The following is a 9954-nucleotide window of genomic DNA, read 5'->3' on the forward strand; positions in this document are numbered from 1 at the left end:
ATTAAAATGTATTCAATAATTTAGTACTATAAAGAAATAAGATAATGTATTATCAATGTTTAAATAAATACAATTTGGCTAAAATAAAAACTATAGTTAGTGAACTCAATTATAACACTATATTATCGAATTTGTTTAAATTTACTTTATTAATTATAAAATATATTTTAATTTATTATTATATTATTCATATAGATTTACTGACAAATCTATCATTAATAGTATATTGCAATTTATTGAAATTTATAAATTTTATATTATAGATAATTATTAACCATCAATTAATTATACCTATTTAGGTAGAGAGTTTTTCCCAACACTATCGATTCTTAATTAAGCTTCTATGATAAAACAAAAAAAAAACTATATCGATAATTTAAAATTTATCTATATATTACCTATATATATATAAACTTTTATGGTTATTGGCAATATGGTTTTGGTACCTACATAGGTATTATAAACAATTGACAAAAATAATACACAAATTACTCGCTCTGAATATGAAGTTACAAAGTTTTTTGAAATCTTATGTATAACCAACGAAATAAAACGTCAATAAATTTATCGTGATTTGAAAAATTAAGTAAAATATTGATGAATTATCTTGGTTAAATCTATTGATATCTCTATATACCTATAATTACAACATAGAAAAATTAACGGGACATAGATAATATACGATTTATTGGATAAATTAATCATGCTATGATATCACAAAAACAGTCTTCAAAAAAATAATAAAAAAAGGGGTGTCAAAAATATTATTGTCCAATTTTTTTTTTTTTTGTAATGACATTTATTGATATATTTACAATTGATAGATCTGTACATTCTATATGCACATTGAGTAAATTTGAGGGAAGATTGACAATGGCTAGGTGTTACCTGTACATGAATTTAATATAAATTATAGGGAGCTGAGAAGAACTTGACCAGTTTTGATTGAGGCGTCTGAAATTGTCAAAATGTATGAATTTTTAGGTTAAATACGCGAAAAAATAATATTCTTCAATATTAAATTACTACATTTTTGATACCGCATGAATAGTTTAGGACTAATAATTTTAATGAATAGAATGTTATAGTATCAAAAAAAAAATAAAAAAATAATATGTTTATTGAATAGTTATCCAATAATTTTAATGATTTTTCTTCTGGTCATTTTCATACCATGAAATTTTGGTATATAATAATTGTTGTACCTAAAGGTAAATCTGCGTGGAAATATATTCTTATAGACGGCTAGACATTTTTATCGACTACCGTCCAACGCACTCTTGTAGTTACCATTTTACTGTTGTAATTTGTATATATATATATGTGTGTATAAATATCACATTCAATTATGGGCCGATAATCGTATAATAGGTATTCTATGGCGAAAGTACAGTGAACAGTAGACAACGTAAGATACGAGAAGTCTGCGTCTATGTGTATATAACATGTAGTTATAGTAGGTAAATGATGGTTCTTATTGCTCGACGATCAATGGTCGTCTTTGTTAGTTGTAACTCCCAAGACCAAACGTAGTTTTACGAGTATTTCGTTTTTATCATGTTTATATTATAGTGGCTACAGATTAAACGTTTCGGGTTAAAACTGAAATGACAAGAAGGTATTTCATATTTAGTTACATTTTATATCCTTTTTTTTATATATATTATATTCTCTGCAATACTAGATCATTTGTTTCCGGTAAGTTTTATTTATAGAATTTAAATATTACTATGACATAATATAATATATACGTGCAATAAAATTATTATAATATTTACATTTCTCAATAAGTTTTATATTGTGATGACTATACGAAATTGGAATTCAGAACGCTCGCTTTTATTTCAATTATCTTCCTTACAGTGATGCTTAGGTATAGTCACGTACCGCCACTAAATTGTTAACTAAAAGGGCGGTGTGTAAATCAAATATTAGATTACATTTTAAGCAAAGGTAAATGTAGTTTTCATTAGGTTTAATTTAATATGTATAATTAATAATTATGTAGGTACTGTGATAAAATTAAAAAGTATTTTTTACAGAACATAAAAGTGTACGTATATATACACCACTTATGGCACGAATGCAATAATCTTTTTTAATCTGTGGTAACATGTAATTTTTTACTCTAAACATAAATTTAAAATTTTCACAATCAAGGTTTCTATAAAAATACTTTTATCTATATTATTGGCTCATTAAATATTTAGTTTAAATTATACTAAAAATCTGAAAAATGACGTTAAACAACAACTTATTATTTAAAAATTGACTGTGTTCATTTTTTTTTTTTTTTTTGAACAATTGCAGAATACTCGTATCTATTATATGGAAATTATGTTAGTAGTTCTATAGAATAGGGTAGACAGTATAATAATAAGTCAGTACCGTCTATTGTGCAATGTGTAAAATATTTGTCTTGAAATATTAAAACTCTGAAGTAGTGAAGTATATGAATCTATTATACCTAAATCAAATTAATAATTTATTATTAACTTGTTTAAAACTATAATAAAATCATAATATGCATACCCACCGCTCGACCGAGAAGGCGTGTGCTATACGATCACCGCACAACTTCCGTCAGTTTCCATTACATATTATGTTTGAAATCCAACCCGTGTTAGACTCCCTATAGACAAGTAGTTTCATCTCATACTATCTATTATTTCTTGTTGCCCTCCCACCCATGCAAAGAAGAATTATCATCTAAATATTCACTTCAACATTGTTTACAAATTAATTATTTTTTTTTTTTTTTTGATTTTTCCTGAGTTTCATGATTTTACCATTTACGTAAATAAGTACTGACGTTTTTTTTTTTTTTTTTTTTTAAAACATTACTTTGAGTAATTTCGTTTCTTAATTTATTGCATACAATTTCACTACCTACGAAGAAATCTAAACAATAATAATTTTTGTTTTTGTATACACGATGAATAGTTGAAAAAACCTTCTATTTTTAACTTTGGGGGTGGTTTTCGGAGAGCAGATTAGATCTTGCTTAAACTTTAGAGGGGTCATAAACAAGAAAAAAAAAGGGAAATTTTTACACAAATGTAGTTTACAACAAAATCATTTTTTTATTTTTATATATACGACTCGATTTTAACGGAATAACCGTAAATACTTAAATCGTTTATATGATTAATTCCTAAACACGATAGAATTTTTAAATTATTTCTGCTCTTTTTTATTTATTTAAAAACATTAAAATTTTTTAGTTTTTTTCTTTTTATAAATATTGATAAAGTATTATTCGTTGGGTAATAATACTTGAAAATTGCATATAAGATCCCACATCAATTGTGCTTACAGAGAAATAAAAATATTTTAAATATATTGGTATAATTTATTTTCATAAGAATTTTAAGTTCAAATTTTGACAAAATTCCTCAAAATCACAAATATGAATGATAAAATTCATTATTTTTTTATAATTCAAAAACATTATTAATGGGAACACAACTTTCATGTATATTATTATATTTTGAACACACTATAATATTTTTAAATGCAATGTTTTCGGCAACACCTATTTCAACCTATTGACTATTGTACTACTAATAGTAAAATAAATTATTTCAACCTACTGTATTACTAATAGTAAAATAAATAGTAATATAAAAAATCATAACATAATTTTGTACCTAATGATATAGGCTGATGAGTGATGACCGTCTACAATCAAATTCGGTTTTCGTATACAATGCGATATATCATTGAATTTAAATTTATAACACATCCTTAGCATGACCCACTACCGTACAGCAGATTGATAACCATTTGCCCACCTTTTTTTTTTTTTATATTTAATTACAATTTATTATATACATATTATTTTATGTTAAAAAATGTCAAAAATATTAAAATAAAATTTGCTAATACTAAATGATATTATTATTTAAGTACCTACTTTAATAATACTATATTCACTACATAGTATTTAATTAAGTTGTCATTTATTTTAACTAAATAATTTCATTATGTAGAAATTGTCAGAGTATATATTTTAGGTACTTACTAACTTATAATTATTTATAATTCAGAATTTCCAATTTATGAGAAAGGGGAATGTCCACATTTGTTTCTATTTTAATCAGAAATAATAAATATTTTATATTCAGTCTTGAGCTACTTTTAAAAAAGTGATAAAAAAAAAGAATAAAAACAGTTTATGATTCAATAGCATTTAATATTAAATTTCATAGTTTCAACAAAGAATAGAGAAAATTATTTTTAGCACCAATTTAATTTCGTACTATATGCTACTTTTTTTTTCTACCTACGTTTCAAAATTTAAATAACTGCGTATAACCCAATAACATTGTTATTTTTTATAAGATAAGTTTTCATGAAACATTTTATAAAAAAAAAAATCAGTTTTTCAATCAATATATCCAGATAACTGTGAAAAAAAATAAAATAACTTCCTTATTACTCTTACGTATAGTCTAAAATAAAGAGTTTTGTATAGAAAAAATACAGTTTTATTTTATTAAAATAAAAAATAACACCAAGAAATTACGACCGGAATTTGGAAAAGTAGGTATCTATCTAGTTATACTTTATATTAGATTGGAGATCAATACAATTTAATATATTCTTATTTGGTCCTTAATCCTTATACTTAATTTACCATGGTATTTGTAATAAATTATATTATGAACAATTACTGTTTCTTTGTTAAGTATAAACAAATAAAAGTTTTTTATTACTTAATTTAATAAATTACATATTATTTTACATCACTTTTATTTTGGATAAATATATGTTTAGTTTACTAACACTGTACAATCTACAAATATTTATTAACTGTAAACGGCAAAAAATAATCTTTACAAAACGATTTTTAAAACGCAGTTCAGTTATACACATCAGCGATTAACGTCATTAAACATAGATTTAAAAATAAAAAATAAAAATTAATGATGGATCATTTCCACCATTGTACAGTTATAGTTATAGCGAGGTGGTGGTCTTCTGATTTTCTTTAGTATACCTACACATTATTTGCTTTTCATCTCGGAATTAATACTTTATAATTTTGCGGTTTGCAATAACTAATAGAATAGATAATAAGTAGGTTGGTGATTCTATACTCTTTGAATATTATCATTTCAATTTATGAGAAATACATCCGTTAGTAGTCTTAATAAATTAAAGATCTTTTATTAAAATATTATATTACATAAAAATATAATAAATAAAGGTAAAATATTGAAAACGAACTGCATTTCTGGTCGATTTATAAATTTTTCATAATATAAACACAATGCTTGGATAAATGGAACTATTTCATTAATAAATAAATTAAAATAAGAGATTAATGAATATTATATTAAAGGTGCCTATAGGTACACATGAATTTATAAATTATAGGTATAATTGCAAACGTGCAGCTGGCTGTTTATAATGTTTTATTTGTTCTGTTATAAAATATATAATTTCGAAAACATTCATAATATTCGAATGGTTAAAATATTTTGCTATAAAATATGAATTTATTTCATGTATTATTATTTTAGTAAACAAACTTATATTCGAAAAACAAAATATTTTTAACGTGGGTAATGGGTACAATGAAATCCATCAAATGATTCTTTTTTCGGTCTAAAACTTCAAAGATGAAAGACACTTAATCTCAATCGCTTAAAACAATAAAAATACTATAATACATTGTAGTGTAATAAATTTCATTCGTGTATATAATAAGAAAACATCATATTATTTTAGAAGTAAAAGATATGCATAATTCCTGGGAACAATATATTGTGCATTAAAAATAAAATTCGTGACAGGCTCATATAACTAGCCTATAATAGAGCTGTGGAAAGCATTTTTTATCTTGTGTAAACAATCACTGCAGGCAGTGTGTTTTTTTTTTTGAGGGGCAATATATCTACGTGAGGAACATCAAGATCGTATAATCAAATAATCAGCTCTGATGTATTTGAATCTTGTATCTATTAAAGAAAATCTTTAAAATACCCAAAATTAGCTTCCCAGACTGACCCAGCCGTCAATATTAAAAACAATAATTTAAAAAAGAAAACACATTTATCTATCAATATCTACACACACACACACTTATTATGTATGTATATATATATGGCCGTATAATATGTTATCTGAATCATTAAAATAGTAATTGTATATATTTGTTGAAAAACAAGATCTTACGATGTATAAATTATATATTAGAATTTAGAAATTTAAATATTGTATGGTTGGTATCGCTTTCAGTGACATTTCTAATTTAATGATTGATTTTTTTGTGATTCAAGCAAGAGATATTGGTCATTTGGTTCTATTAATACTATAACTTACATATTTTACGGAGGAAAGTAACGTTGTGTCGGTACATTCCTTAATCGTCAATGTAACAATGGCAATGTGTACACTGTACACTGAATACAATTTAAAATATATACAATTATACTTGTATAATTTTATTATTATTCTATTAACTGTAAGATGGGTATGTACATTAAATTAATTAAATTTCTTAAATTAATAAGTACCATAACAGAGTAGGTAATATTACTCATACAATATTATAATATATGATAAATAAGGTTAATGATTTTAAATGTTTATAGGGCTTACTTTTTACTACATAGAAAATTCTGAAAACCTATTTATAGTAAAAATCGTTTAGTTAAAAATTATTTAATTTAATTGCCTACAGAAGAGGATGAGTATCTTATGTTTTTCATTTTGGAAGTGTTCAAACATATTATGATGATTTTATAATATTAAGGGTACGCGCTTTGTGTTAAAGCTGGCGACATCGAGTATTTATGTTGACAGATAAATATAAAAACCAGTTTGTACCCAAGTTTTTTTTAATATAGTATGCTTAAAAAAATAAACGTCGAACTGAAACTAGGAAATAAATACTCTCGTTATAAGGAAAAACGGAAATTCCTTAACGGTTGAATGTGGTAAAAAATAAAAATATGTTTAAAATATATATTATATATTTAAATCTAATTGGAAATACGTATTTGAATAAATTAATACTTTACGTTGTGAAATTTACAATTAATTTGAAAATATGAATTATTTTTAAATTTAGCAGTTTAAATTAAATGTGATTAGTCCGTAGAAAAGTTTTAGACGCTGTTTACAAAAATATTTGACGATTTATAGAAGAAAAAAATGCATATTTTTCCAGTATAAGTATTACGAGTATTAAAAAAAAATACATAATAATTACAGGTTCACATTTATTATTTGAGCGGTTGGAAAGCCATTTAAACGCAGTTCGAACGACTCAAGACCGGTAGCAGCACGCAGTCGTGTATTGGATAATTAATTGAACGCAGCGTCTCGGGTGGTAATCATAATCGAATAAAGATCGCGTGATATTATTGCGCGATATCCTATAACATATATATAACATTATTATATACTAATAATAATAATAATCGTATATTATAACGTCAGAAGTGGTTTTATTTTTCACCTGAGGCGCGCGACCTGCCAAAACCGATTCGATAAAACATTATAGGTGCCATAGCGCAGTATGCTAAGTGGTATCATAGTAGTACACATTGTTTTTATGTACAACTAGGGTGTCCATTCTGGGTCGGATGGACCCTATAGGCACAGTGCCTATACTGGCTCGGAGAAAGAATGTATATGCATAAATTAAAAATTAAAAGTTATAATATTACTTCAATGAAAAAAAATGTTTTCATAAACATTTCGAGAGGGGCGAATGAACCCCCGACTACGTGATTGCCTAATGCCATGTATAGCTGATTGAACTAGGCACGCGTGCATCCTACTTAATATATTTGATAATAAAAACGAAAACAACAATTTCACTATGTAATACATTTTTATAATATTGCAATGAGTCTCTATCAAAATACTAATTTTCCAAAATCATGATCTTTTAAAGACATCAAATAGAAAAATAGTTTCGATTGCAGTCTTGTAGAAACTCAGCTGTATGTAATATTATATACGTACGTTCATTTATTATCGTACTTTGGCGAACGATAATAATTGGCGGTTTAAGACGATAAATGGTTCAGTCAAACCAATCAAACATTGAACCTATTATAGTATATCGACGCACACCGCACACGCACTTATACACTCTCATCGCGGTATATGGCGATCGGCAATTGGCGTGTCTTGTAAACGATTTTTAACGGAAAACCGATGACGTACACACACATATATATAAATAATAATAGCGATACGCGTATCGTGATCATGATCGTGATAATCACGACGATGATGATGATAATAATAGTGAACCGAAATCGCGTTATTTCGGTCAGTTACGAGGCGCGCGAGATATTTGGCGAGTTTGTCTCGAAAACTGATTAGGAAACTATTTTACGATATTAGCTGCAATAGCAGTACAAATGATATATTTTTATAATATAGGTATATATTATAATGCGTTATTATTATAAAGATAATGTTTTCTAATGTAAGACGCTCTTTTATCGTGTGACAGTATTTAGGGTTAATAATATATTTTATTTTACATAAACTGGGTCACTAGGATAACGAATAAGCATGAGTCGTGTAAATTGTTTAGTGAAAAATCTTATCAATCCTCCGCGGTTAACAAACGGCCACCAGTTGACGACATGTTATATTGTTGTCAAAGTGCACTTTAGCGCCATAAATTCCACATCTTGGCATACCACAAAATATAAATCAATTAATAAAACATTTAAATTGTTTTTAATATCCAATAGGTACACGCGTGTTTGTTTAAAAAATCGACGGTCAATTCATTGAGATTATTTATCGGAACAATATTGTTTTTCTACTAGAAATGTTTAATACAATATTAAAAAGGTTAACATAAATTAATGAGTTTAATTCCTCAATAATTTGTAACTATACTCAAAGCTGCTACAGTTCAAGCATAATCAGGTCGTAGACAACCCTTAAAGTATATTTAAAATCTCAAAAGCAGTATGTATTTTCGTATAAGTTTTTCCGAAAATATAGATAATAAAAAGAGTTTCTATATATATAATTTTTTAATATCTATAGAATTATATCCATACCCAATGCTTGAAATTGTATCTATAAACACCAATTTAATAATACCACCCTTAATCCTCACTCGACTCTTAATGGTTGGGGGATTGGAGGAAGGACAATCGTTAGATAGCTCATAAAATAATTGAGAAGTCGAGTGCCTTGGAGATATCCTACAAATGTTTGATTCACTATATAGAGTAGGTATACTCTATTCGTCAGAAAAGCAGTATTTAATAAAAAATAGTAAGAAATCGTAATTTTTTTCGCAAACGTATTGCAATTTATTATAATTATATAATTTGAAATATTGTACCCCAATATATATATATCAATAATATAACAATTTTTTTTTAGTTAGTACTTAGATAAAATTTAATTTAATTTATAGATATATATATTATAAATAGATAATACGAAATAAAATTGATAAATTAGAGTATTCTTACAATTGTATAGAATGTTTTTATAGAATTTTAAGACTGTGGAGGTATAATAATATTTAGTGTTGTTTCGATAGACACGTACTATAATATAGTTTAGTTATAATAGCTTTGTATATGCACATAGTGTAACATAAAATTATAGGATTTCCGGGATTTTGAGATTGATCTCGTGGTTGCGATGGGTACAATATAATGTAGATGTACATCATCTATTATAATATCGTATAAATATAGGTAAGTACATCGCCGCCGCCCAAGAAATGTGGGTCTCGTCGTGATGACGTAATAACTCACCTCCACTACCTGAACGATGTGATACAGTCGTATACGTTATATATACACGCATAAACATTATTGTAATGTAGTGGGAGTTGACTGTGGACACGCCGCTTGCATACGGCCGTCGACCAGACCGATTCGTGTGTTTCTACGTTTTGTTGTATTCTTTTTTTTTTTTTGAATGAGTGTTCAGTGTGACGCGAACCGC

Source organism: Rhopalosiphum maidis, chromosome 1, assembly GCF_003676215.2.
Source record: "Rhopalosiphum maidis isolate BTI-1 chromosome 1, ASM367621v3, whole genome shotgun sequence".
Classification (NCBI taxonomy): domain Eukaryota; kingdom Metazoa; phylum Arthropoda; class Insecta; order Hemiptera; family Aphididae; genus Rhopalosiphum; species Rhopalosiphum maidis.